Source organism: Somniosus microcephalus, chromosome 21 (genome assembly GCF_052327205.1).
Source record: "Somniosus microcephalus isolate GS21.2 chromosome 21, FLI_Smic_1.0, whole genome shotgun sequence".
NCBI classification, from domain to species: domain Eukaryota; kingdom Metazoa; phylum Chordata; class Chondrichthyes; order Squaliformes; family Somniosidae; genus Somniosus; species Somniosus microcephalus.
Genome location: NC_141007.1, coordinates 64,699,339 through 64,711,505, shown reverse-complemented (window position 1 = coordinate 64,711,505; position 12,167 = coordinate 64,699,339).

Genomic DNA, 12,167 nt, shown 5'->3' with positions numbered 1-12,167 from the left:
CTTTTTCACCTCTCCTCTGATCTTTCTATATATAGCCTGATTCTCGGATGTATTTGCAACCTGACATCTGTCATACGCACTCTTTTTCTGCTTCATCATATTCTCGATCTCTTTTGTCATCCAGGGAGCCCGGACTTTAGTTGCCCTGCCTTTCCCCCTCGTGGGAATGTACCTCAACTGTACCTGAACTATTTCCTCTTTAAAGGCAGCCCATTGTTCCATTACAGTTTTGATATGCCTATCAATTAGTCCAATAAAAGGCGACGAGTTAAGAACGTAACTGAAGGTTTTTATTGGCTAAATAACAGAGCCCACCCTCGTGGGTGATCCGATCCAACAGGGAGGAATACTAGCCAGTCAGCTACCTTTATACCTGGGCAGGTAATGGGCGGAGTCGGAGGTGGTCAGCCCAGGTATAACAGTGCGACAAGAGGCGACCTCGTGTAGTGATGTGACAGTGAGAACAGTGAGAACAATATACAGTGATAACTATAACAGTGGTTTACCACATTCACCCCTTGTTTAGATTAGAGTCCGGCGGGGTGAAGTGTATTACCAGCTCTGGTATGTCAGTCTGTCCGGAGGCTTCGTTAGCCTCTCCGATCGTCGCAGCGGCGGTGTTACATTATCCGGTGTTAAAGCTGGTGTCTGCGTAGTCGGCAAAGGCTCGTGGGGTTCCGGCATGCCGTCTACCTCGGCTGGACTCGGGGGGTTGGGAGGGGGGGGTGAGGGTGCGAGGTCTCGTAAGGAGACAGTGTCCTCCCGTCCGTCTGGGTAAGCCACATAGGCGTACTGGGGGTTGGCGTGCAGGAGGTTCACCTTCTCGACCAGGGGGTCCGTTTTATGGGCCCTCACGTGCTTTCGCAGCAAGACGGGTCCCGGAGAGGTCAGCCAGGTTGGTAGGGTGGTTCCCGTAGTCGACTTCCTGGGGAAGACAAACATTCGAGCATGGGGGGTGGTGTTAATGGCAGTGCAAAGTAGTGACCGGATGGAGTGCAGCGCAATCGGGAGGACCTCTTGCCAGCGGGAGGTTGGGAGGCCCTTAGACTTTAAGGCTAAGAGGGTGGCCTTCCATACCATCGCGTTCTCTCTTTCCACCTGGCCGTTCCCTCGGGGGTTGTAGCTGGTGGTCCTGCTTGCTGCAATACCCCTCTCCAATAGGAACTGACGGAGTTCCTCGCTCATGAAGGAGGCGCCCCGGTCACTATGTATATAGTTCGGGAACCCGAACAAGGCGAAGAGTTTGTTCAGGCATTTAATGACCGTGTTACTGGTCATGTCTGGGCAGGGGAAGGCAAAGGGGAAACGGGAGTACTCATCAACGATGTTGAGGAAGTACACATTACGGTCGGATGACGGTAGGGGCCCCTTGAAGTCGATGCTCAGACGCTCGAAGGGGCGGGTGGCCTTGATCAGGCTTGCTCTGTCCGGCTTATAGAAGTGCGGTTTGCACTCAGCACAGATCTGGCAGTTCCTGGTCATGGTCCTGACCTCCTCGATGGAGTATGGCAGGTTGCAGGCCTTAATGAAATGGTAGAGTCTGGTGACTCCGGGGTGGCAGAGGTCATTGTGGAGGGTCTGAAGTCTATCACTTTGCGCGCTGGCGCATGTAATGCGTGAAAGAGCATCAGGGGGGTCGTTCAGTTTACCGGGCCGGTACAAGATCTCATAATCATAGGTGGAAAGCTCGATTCTCCACCTCAAGATTTTGTCGTTCTTGATCTTGCCCCTCAGCTTGTTATTAAACATGAAGGCAACCGAGCGTTGGTCGGTGAGGAGGGTAAATCGTTTGCCTGCCAAGTAGTGCCTCCAGCGCCGTACTGCCTCCACAATTGCCTGGGCTTCCTTCTCGACCGACGAGTGTCGGGTCTCGGGGCCCTGTAGGGTCCTTGAGAAGAAGGCTACCGGCCTACCCTCCTGGTTAAGGGTAGCGGCTAGGGCGAAGTCGGATGCATCGCTCTCCACTTGGAAGGGGATTGACTCATCCACTGCGTGCATTGTGGCCTTGGCTATGTCTCCCTTAATGAGGGAGAAGGCCGCGCACGCCTCTTCCGTGAGGGGGAAGGATGTGGTTTTCAGGAGGGGTCTGGCTTTGTCCGCATAATTGGGTACCCATTGGGCATAGTAGGCGAAAAGCCCCAGGGTTCTCCTAAGTGCTTTTGGACAGTGGGGGAGGGGTAGCTCCATGAGGGGGCGCATTCTTTCGGGGTCGGGGCCGATGACTCCGTTCTCTACTACACAGCCAAGGATGGCAAGGCGCGCTGTGTTAAACACGCATTTCTCCTTATTGTAGGTGAGGTTCAGCCGTTGGGCCGTACGGAGGAATTTCTCCAGATTCACGTCATGGTCCTGCCGGTTGCGGCCGCAGATGGTGACGTTATCGAGATAGGGGAAAGTGGCCTGTAGTCCGTTCTGGTCAACCATCCGGTCCATCTCCCGTTGGAAAACCGAGACCCCGTTGGTGACACCAAAGGGGACCCTAAGGAATTGGTAGAGGCGGCCATTCGCCTCGAAGGCGGTGTACTGGCTGTCCTCCGGGCTGATGGGGAGTTGGTGGTAGGCCGACTTGAGGTCGATGGTCGAGAATACGCGGTATTGTGCAATCTCATTGACCATGTCCGATATGCGGGGGAGGGGGTATGCGTCCAGCTGGGTGTATCTGTTTATGGTCTGGCTGTAGTCGATAACCAGGCGATTTTTGTCGCCGGTCTTGACTACCACCACCTGGGCACGCCAGGGGCTGCTGCTCCCCTCAATAATGCCCTCTTTCAGGAGTCGCTGCACCTCAGAGCTAATGAAGGCTCTGTCCCCAGCGCTGTACCGCCTGCTCTTAGTAGCGACAGGTTTGCAGTCGGGGGTGAGGTTAGCGAACAGGGAAGGTGGCGGTACCTTGAGGGTGGATAGGCTGCAGGTGTTACGCGGTGGGCGGTTTAACTTTCGCTGGTTGTCGACTGTGAGTGGGGGGAGGGGTCCACCGTATGCTAGGGTTACACTTTGGAGGTGGGATTGGAAGTCCAGCCCTAGTATGACGGCAGCGCACAGCTGGGGGAGTACGAGGAGTTTAAAATTTTTATACTCTGTCCCTTTAACCGACAATGTCACGACACAGTAGCCGCTGATGTCTGTGGCGTGCGACCTCGATGCCATCGAGATGCGGCTGCGCGTTGGCAGGACGGGGAGGGAGTAGTGGCTCACCGTGTCTGGGTGGATGAAGCTCTCCGTGCTTCCGCTGTCGAACAGGCAGGTCGTGGCGTGGCCGTTGACTTTGATGTCCATCATTGAGCTGGCCAGGTGGTGCGGGCGGGCTTGATCCAGGGTCACGGAAGCTAGGGTGTAGATGAGCGCGTCGTTGTCATGACAAGATGGCGGCGAAGATGGCGGCCCCCGTAGTTCACATGAGGCTCTGTTTAAATCGTTTGCCCCGCACAAAGATGGCCGCCCCTGCTGTTCCCATGAGGCTCTGCAGGCTTCGGCTGCCCCGCACAAAGATGGCCGCCCCTGGTTTTCCCATGAGGCTCTGCAGGCTTCGGCTGCCCCGCACAAAGATGGCCGCCCCTGGTTTTCCCATGAGGCTCTGCAGGCTTCGGCTGCCCCGCACAAAGATGGCCGCCCCCAGGGTTCGCATGAGGCACTGCTGGCTTCTGAGGATTTGCTTCTGCAGGCCTTGGAGAAGTGGCCTTTCTTGAGGCAGGTTTTGCAGGTCGAGTTTTTGGCTGGGCAGCGCGACCTCGGATGCTTCTCCTGGCCGCAAAAGAAGCAGCCAGCGGCCCGATCGGGGTTGCCTGATGTCGGGGCCGGTACCGGGGCTAGCGGGCCCGGTCGGATCCGTGATGCAGACGCTGAGGTAGGTCCCGGGGGCAGCGCTGTGAAGGGTGGTGGGGTGGGGGTCGGGCCCGAGTCCCAGGGTCGCGAATAGTACCTGGCAAACGCTTCCTGGTCTTGCTGGGTGGCCTCTAGGGTGAGGGCGAGGGCTTCGGCCTTGTCCAGGTCTATGTCCTTAGCTTCAAGCAGTCTTTACCGTGTGTAGTCGGAACGTAGGCCTCTCACCAAGGCGTCGCGGACATTGTCTTCCATGTTCGCAGTAGCCGTCACCGCTTTAAAGTCACAGTTCCTGCCGAGTTGTCTCAGCACTCGTGAAAATTCAGCTATCGATTCTCCTGGCTGTTGCTGGCGAGATCTTAAGAGATGCCTAGTGTACATGTAGTTTACCGGGCTCCGGTACTGCTGTTTCAGTAGGTTGATGGCGTCGTCGTACGTAGTCATGTCCTGGATGAGTGTATATACTCTCGGGCTCGCTTGGGCTTTCAGGACTCTTAGTTTGGATCTCTGAGGGACGACGGCTTCCTCCAGGTACGATTCGAAGCAGTCCAGCCAGTGTTTGAAGTCGTTGGCTGAGTTTGGTGCCTGTGGGTTTAGATCCAGGTATGGTGGTTTCAAGGCTTGCAGCCAAGTCGGCTGGAGTGGCCCGTTGTCTGGAGGCTGCTGTTGCTGTGCTGCTGGGTGAGCTCCTTGCTGTTGCTGTTCATTATCAGACATCTTTAAAATTTAGTCAATAAAATTGATATGCCTATCAATTAGTCCAATAAAAGGCGACGAGTTAAGAACGTAACTGAAGGTTTTTATTGGCTAAATAACAGAGCCCACCCTCGTGGGTGATCCGATCCAACAGGGAGGAATACTAGCCAGTCAGCTACCTTTATACCTGGGCAGGTAATGGGCGGAGTCGGAGGTGGTCAGCCCAGGTATAACAGTGCGACAAGAGGCGACCTCGTGTAGTGATGTGACAGTGAGAACAGTGAGAACAATATACAGTGATAACTATAACAGTGGTTTACCACAAGTTTTGCCTGCCAATCTTTGATTCCAGTTTACCTGGGCCAGATCTGTTCTCATCCCACTGAAATTGGCCTTCCCCCGTTAAACATTTTTATTCTAGATTGCTCCCTGTCCTTTTCCATAGCTAATCTAAACCTTATGATACTATGATCACTGTTCCCTAAATGTTCACCTACTGACACTTGCTCCACTTGACCTACCTCATTCCCCAGAACCAGGTCCAGCAATGCCTCCTCCCACTTGCATTTATATAGCGCCTTTCACGATCTCAGGGTGTCCCAAAGTGCTTTGCAGCCAATGAAGTACTTTTGAAGTGTAGTCACTGTTGTAATGTAGGAAACATTACAACATTTAAAATATAAATTACATAGTTCCCTGGTTGTATCAGTTCACATTTTAAATCCACTGAGTTATGAAACTCTACAAAAGCTAAAACTGTTGAGCTTGGTGAAAGAGAATATGGGGTGAATGCAAATCCAAGTTTGTGAAATAAAAAGGAAGTGAGAATGTGGATGCACAATGAGTAAATGGGACGTGACGGATCCTGAAACAGGAGCTACATAATTGAGCAAACTAGCTGCTACCTGCAAGTGCTTAGAATACAAGGTTGTAGCAATGAAGGATTTAGATAGAGTAAATAAAGAGACACAGGTTCCAATGGCTGAAGGGCACAGATTTAAGGTGATTGGCAAAAGAGCCAGAGGCGACATGAGGAAAAACTTTTTTATGCCAGGTGTGGTTAGGATTTGGAACGCACTGCCTGATAGGGCGGTGGCTACATATTCAATGCTAGCCTTCAAAAGGGAATTGGATAAATAACAGAAAAAATTGCAGGGATATTGGGAACAAGCAGGGTGGGCAGGACTAACGGGATTGCTCTTCGAAAGAGCCAGCGCAGACTCGATGGGCTGAATGGCCTCCTTCTGTGCTGTACTATTCTATGATATTCAGTACTCCTGGGCAAAACAGTCACATCTCACATTTCATATTTCCCAACTAATTTTGAATGTTTTCTTAGTACAGTATCATCCAGAAGATGACATAAAAGCGAAATACTGCGGATCCTGAAAATCTGAAAAAAGATATAAAATAATCCAGAAGATGTTTGGTCTAAATTCAAAGTAGGAAGTGATAATGGTGCTTCCTGGACTGGGGGGCGGGGGGCAGGTGCATGGAATGGCCAGCATGGTCAGCACCTCTGGTGTCTGCCTGTCTTTTTCTTCTGCCACACTCCTGAGCCACTCGCGCCTTCAGCACTTTGCCAGGTTTTCCATGCTTCTCCTCCCCTCTGCTATTCTGCTGTAACCATTCACACATTTCCTCTGTGTCTCAGATATGTCTTCTGTTTCTCTAATTTCTCTCATTATTGCCTCCTTTTGTCTTGCACCATTATCACTTCTGTCAAATCATCTCCTGTCCTACATCTAATCACAGACCTCTCTTTTTTTTCTCCCCGCCCCCTTTTCCCTGGCTCTGTTTCCTTCTCATAAGCTGTTCAACTGTACCATATCGAAGTGATACAGTTTGGTAGAAAGAATGAAGAGAGGAAATATAAACTAAAGGGTACAATCCTAAAGGGGGTGCATGAACAGAGAGACCTAGGGGTATATGTGCACAAATCATTGAAGGTGACAGGACAGGTTGAGAAAACAGTTAAAAAAGCTTACGGGATCTTGGGCTTCATGAATAGAGGCAGAGTACAAAAGTGTGGAAATTATGATGAACCTGTATAAAACACTGGTTCAGTCTCAACTGGAGTATTGTGTCCAATTCTGGGCACTGCACTTTAGGAAGGATGTGAAGACCTTAGAGAGGGTGCAGAAAAGATTTACGAGAATGATTCCAGGGATAAGGGACTTACGTGGATAGACTGGAGAAGCTGGGGTTGTTCTCCTTGGAGCGGAGAAGGTTGAGAGGAGATTTAATAGAGGTATTCAAAATCATGAAGGGTCTGGACAGAGTAGATAGAGAGAAACTGTTCCCATTGGTGGAAGGGTCGAAAACCAGAGGACACAGATTTAAGGTGATTGGCAGAAGAACCAAAGGCGACATGAGGAAAAACCTCTTTACTCAGCAAGTGGTTAGGATCTGGAATGCAGTACCTGAAAGGGTGGTGGAGGCAGACTCAATCACGGCTTTCAAAAGGGAGTTGGATAAGTACCTGAAGGAAAAACATTTGTAGGGCTACGGGGAAAGGGCGGGGGAGTGAAACTAGCTGAAGTGCTCTTGCAGAGAGCCGGCACGGGCTCGATGGGCCAAATGACCTCCTACTGTGCTGTAACAAGTCTATGATTCTATGATTCTATCTTCTGGTTCTGACAAAAGGTCATCGAGCTGAAACGTTAGCCCTATCTTCTTCTCTCCACAGATGCTGCCTGACCTGCTGAGTGTTTCCAGAATTTTCTGTTTTTATTTTCAGATTTCCAGCTTCTGCAGTGTTTTGCTTTTTGTTTTGGTGTAAATTCAACTGTTTTTCTTTTCCCCAGTCATGCCCCTTTCCTTTCTGGTGTCCTGAGGCCACTGAGCTCTGCGGTTCCAAGGATGCCAAATGCCAGCCCTCAGGTACCTTGCACAAATGGCTGTTCTTCATGTGAACACGCAGGTAGTGAAGGGCTCTTCTGCTCCAGAGTTGGGAGGGCAGCAGAGCCTATCCTCACCTGATCGACCTACCTCTTTGACCAAGCTTTTGGTCATCTGCCCTAATATCTCCTTATGTGGCTCGGTGTCAAATTTTGTTTGATAACGCTCCTGTGAAGCACCTTGGGACATTTTACTACGTTAAGAGCGCTATATAAATGCAAGTTGCTGTTGTTGTCCACACCAGTGCAGGTTCCAGCAGGGATCACTGAATAACAAGCAAGAGTGGTAGGTCCAGCTGTTTCGTCCCCTCACCAGGGATCTGAGGCCATTTGTAGTGCCTCTACCACTGCATTGGTTGAAATCAGCTAACTCAGCACAAACCAGGGATTGAACCTGGGATTCTGATCTGTATGGCCGAGTGCCATATTGCATTTACTACAGAGCCATTGGGGTAGCATGCTACTGTTTTCTTAAAGAATAACTGGAGTTTAGGGTGTCTCAGATACGGGAATGAGCAGAATGTTTCACTGTGCTTCTGTTACCAAATATGAATGTGTCAACAGCAGCTGTGAATAAGTCTGACTCAGACCTTCCCAGCTTTGAAGAGTTCAATGTGGAGATAGACAGCAAGTGGAATAAAATAGGGCAAAATGATCTAATGGTGATAAAGTATGAAAAGTATTGCTACACAAATTTGTGATGCTCAACTTAGTTGGCAATGAATCCTGTGAGCAATTGTTCTGAAATTGGCCCAAGGATAAAGGATAATCTAAGTACAGAGCTTCCTTTTAAAGGCATTTGCCAAAACAGAGAAACCTTGGAGAATTGAATTTCCTTTCCAGCTGTTAAGATGTACATGAACAACGGGCGCTCACTTTAATGTTCTCGGACACACCACACACCATGATTCAGACGTTGTTCATAACCTCTTCCCAAGCAGGAACACTTGGGCCTCCTGCAAAGATGTGCGGAGGGACCTTCCTGTTGATTTTCTAAACTTTTATCTCAGCTATTTTCCTCATGCTCTGTTCCAAAGATCATCCCCAAAACTGAGCCCTTACTCTCTGAACCTTAGTGTGCCTTTACTTGCCTAATATCTAAGTAATTGCCGTGGTCCCAGGGACTGAACATAATGCCTTATTGGATATATCATGTGCCCTCACATGATTTCTTTGACTTCAGAAAGTGGTAAAATAAATCCTCTAATAGTCCACGGCTTCGGATGTAAACTACCAGAGCTATCAACAGTCAATAGATCAGTAAAGAGTAGTTTTCCTTCTGAATTTAGAAAATAACAAAGTGTTCTCCCTCCTCCACTTAAACCCAATATTAAACTATATTTGAACAAAGTCCATGACCATAACCTTATGTGGTGTTCCTTGCTAGCCTTCCACAGAGTTCCCTTACCTCTACCAGTCTCTGCTGGCTCCAAAAGGACTGCCAAAGTGGGGTACGTCTGTTCAAGATATATCGTCTAAATCCTTCAGAATGCAACTAGTGGACAAAGGAGATCAAATATGTATCGCTCACGATTGCATCACGCTGCCAAACAGGATGCGTGGCGCAATCAGGAGATAAATGTTTATGATCTCCTTTGTTCACGAGTTGTATTCCCAGAATCTGTCTCCAAGTTGATAATTCTGGAAGTTACTTAATCAAAGAGCCAAGATGGATCATTACCCATCTAATAGTACTGTGAGTAATCCAATTCTTATATAATCGTGCCAGTTCCCATTGAACTCACATCTGAGATATTAAAGATGCTTATGTGTAGAACAATGCTAATGGTGTTGCACTTAACAAACAATTGCATATTAATACAACTTTTTGTTCCAGTGTAGTATACGACATGCATTGATGTGTATCAGCCAGACTGAGTCATTTCTTTGAAGAAACTTGGTTTTAACCCCGTAGGTACTGTAAGAAGCCAGTAATATAAAATATCACAGAGAAAAATGATTTAATTTTATTGCATTTCCTAATATTTCTATACACGCAGATGAATACTGTAGGGTTTGAAAATCCACAACCACGTTTTGTTGGAGCCCTCTAAGGGCAAGGTGGCCAAAATTGGATTGCCCTATACAGTTTAAAACCAACATTTTCGTTAATGCAGTGGTCCCGAAAAGCAGGCTGGGATATCTGAATACAGGGGACTGTGGCTCAGAAGCGAGCCATAGATGTCGGCCAATCGAAACAAAGTGCATTCTCAAAGGCCAATCAGGGGACTGAGTCGGACCTGAAGCAAGGAAATCCCCGGCCAATGGGAACGACCTGGCCCAGGTTTGAATATGTGACTCACCCCTAATCGAGCTATGAGTACAGGCCATCATCACCTTAATCAACTCGGACTAGGGACAATAGTTTTGGGATCACTACAGTTAAGAGGTGGCCCAAAATAATCAAGTCCCAGGACTGACACAATAGGACAGCAGACTTGGAGGAGCCGCTGTGCACTCAAAACAATACCCCTGCCCTCGAACTTGTAAACACCAATTTAATTGGGCGCGAAGAGGCCGAAATGGAATTGGGTATAAAATACAGAACCAAGAGATTATTAAAAAGGAAAAGACCAGAAGAAAGAGCAGGAGAGCGAGTTAAGAAGCTGAGGGAGAGATGAGCTGGGGCGAACTACCATCTAAAGAACTCCAACCACGCTGATGAGAAGATCCACCATCAGGCCCCAGACTCAATCGGCATACTGAAAGTTTACTCCGCTACCAGACGGCGCAACATCACCGCAAGAAACCGCACCGTATACCGACTCCCGTCCCGGGGACATCAACAAGAAGACACCAACGACCGAAGTGGCTGTGGAAGACGGCATTCACTCCCGCTATTTCGGGAGCCTTTTCCATCAAGCACAAACCAACCAACAACAGCAACAACCCAACAACCGCACTCAAAGTAGGCTGTGAGTATAATCCAAGGGCCTGCAACTGTCAGTCTAGTCTAGGTAGGAAAGTGGGTTGCTGGGATTGGACTTGGTAAAGTTAAAACAGTGTAAAACATTCTCGTTATGTCCGTTCTCTCCCATATTTTATTTATAGTTATAGAGTGTGTGTGTTTATTACGTTTGTGGTAGAACCAAATAAAATTGGTTGTCACCTGTTTTTTCCAAGGACTACTTGTCTCCGAGTGTCTATTTAAAGTGCATCGTTCTCCATCCAAATTCTGGAGTTAGAACCAGATAGGGGCATTAGGGCGCTTCGAACCCGCCAAACAAGGGAACAGCAGGCTAGGGAAAAAGAGAGAGGACTACAGGAGCCCTTGGGCTCAGGAGTCACCGTATTCTAGTCCTCCTCTATAAGCTGTTGTTCTCTATCTCCTTAGAGGGTGTTTAGTGATACCCGACCTGCAGGCTAACATAAGCTGCAAGGGTATAAAGGAGACAGAGGCCCAATACATTAACAGGCAATAAAGACCCCTGTAATTGGGCAGAGCAAAACCCCCTACACAGTAAGATGCTTTTCATAGTAGCATAGGAACAGGAGTACTCCATTCGGCCTCTTGAGCCTGCTCCGCCATTCAATTAGATCATGGCTGATCTGTACCTCAACACAAAGTGATGGAAGGTGTCGTCGACAGTGCTATCAAGCGGCACTTACTCACCAATAACCTGCTCACTGATGCCCAGTTTGGGTTCTACCAAGACCATTCGGCTCCTGACCTCATTACAGCCTTGGTTCAAACATGGACAAAGGAGCTGAATTCCAGAGGTGAGTTGAGAGTGACTGTCCTTGACATCAAAGCAGCATTTGACTGAGTGTGGCATCAAGGAGCCCTAGTAAAACTGAAGTCAATGGGAATCGGGGGGAAAACGCTCCACTGGCTGGAGTCATACCTAGCACAAAGGGAGATGGTTGTGGTGGTTGAAGGTCAATCGCAACAGTTTGATTTGGCATGGGCCACTCATCAATATTCATAATATAATACATTTGTGTGCACTCCTTATGTCAACTTTTCGCATTATAAATTTCTCTGCCCACATTTATAATGGACACTGCCAATGCCATGCTGTAACATCCTGGGGGTCACCATTGACCAGAAACTTAACTGGACCAGTCACATAAATACTGTGGCAACAAGAGCAGGTCAGAGGCTAGGTATTCTGCAGCGAGTGTCTCACCTCCTGACTCCACAAAGTCTTTCTACCATTTACAAGGCACAAGTAAGGACTGTGATGGAATACTCTCCAGTTGCCTGGATGAGTGCAGCTCCAACAACACTCAAGAAGCTCGACAACATCCAGGACAAAGCAGCCCGCTTGATTGGCACCCCATCCACCACCTTAAACATTCACTCCCTCCACCACTGGCGTACAGTGGCTGCAGTGTGTACCATCTACAAGATGCACTGCAGCAACTCGCCAAGGCTTCTTCGGCAGCACCTCCCAAACCCGCGACCTCTTCCACCTAGAAGGACAAGGGCAGTAGGCACATGGGAACAACACCACCTCCAAGTTCCCCTCCAAGTCACACACCATCCTGACTTAAAAATATATTGCCGATCCTTCATCGTCGCTGGTTCAAAATCCTGGAACTCCCTACCTAACAGCACTGTGGGAGTACCTTCACCACACGGTTCAAGGAGGTGGCTCACCACCACCTTCTCGAGGGTAACTAGGGATGGGCAATAAATGCTGGCCTTGCCAGTGACCCCCACATCCCATAAACGAATTTAAAAAAGCTCCATTTACCCGCCTTAGCTCCATTTCCCTTGATACCCTTACCTAACAAACATAAATCAAT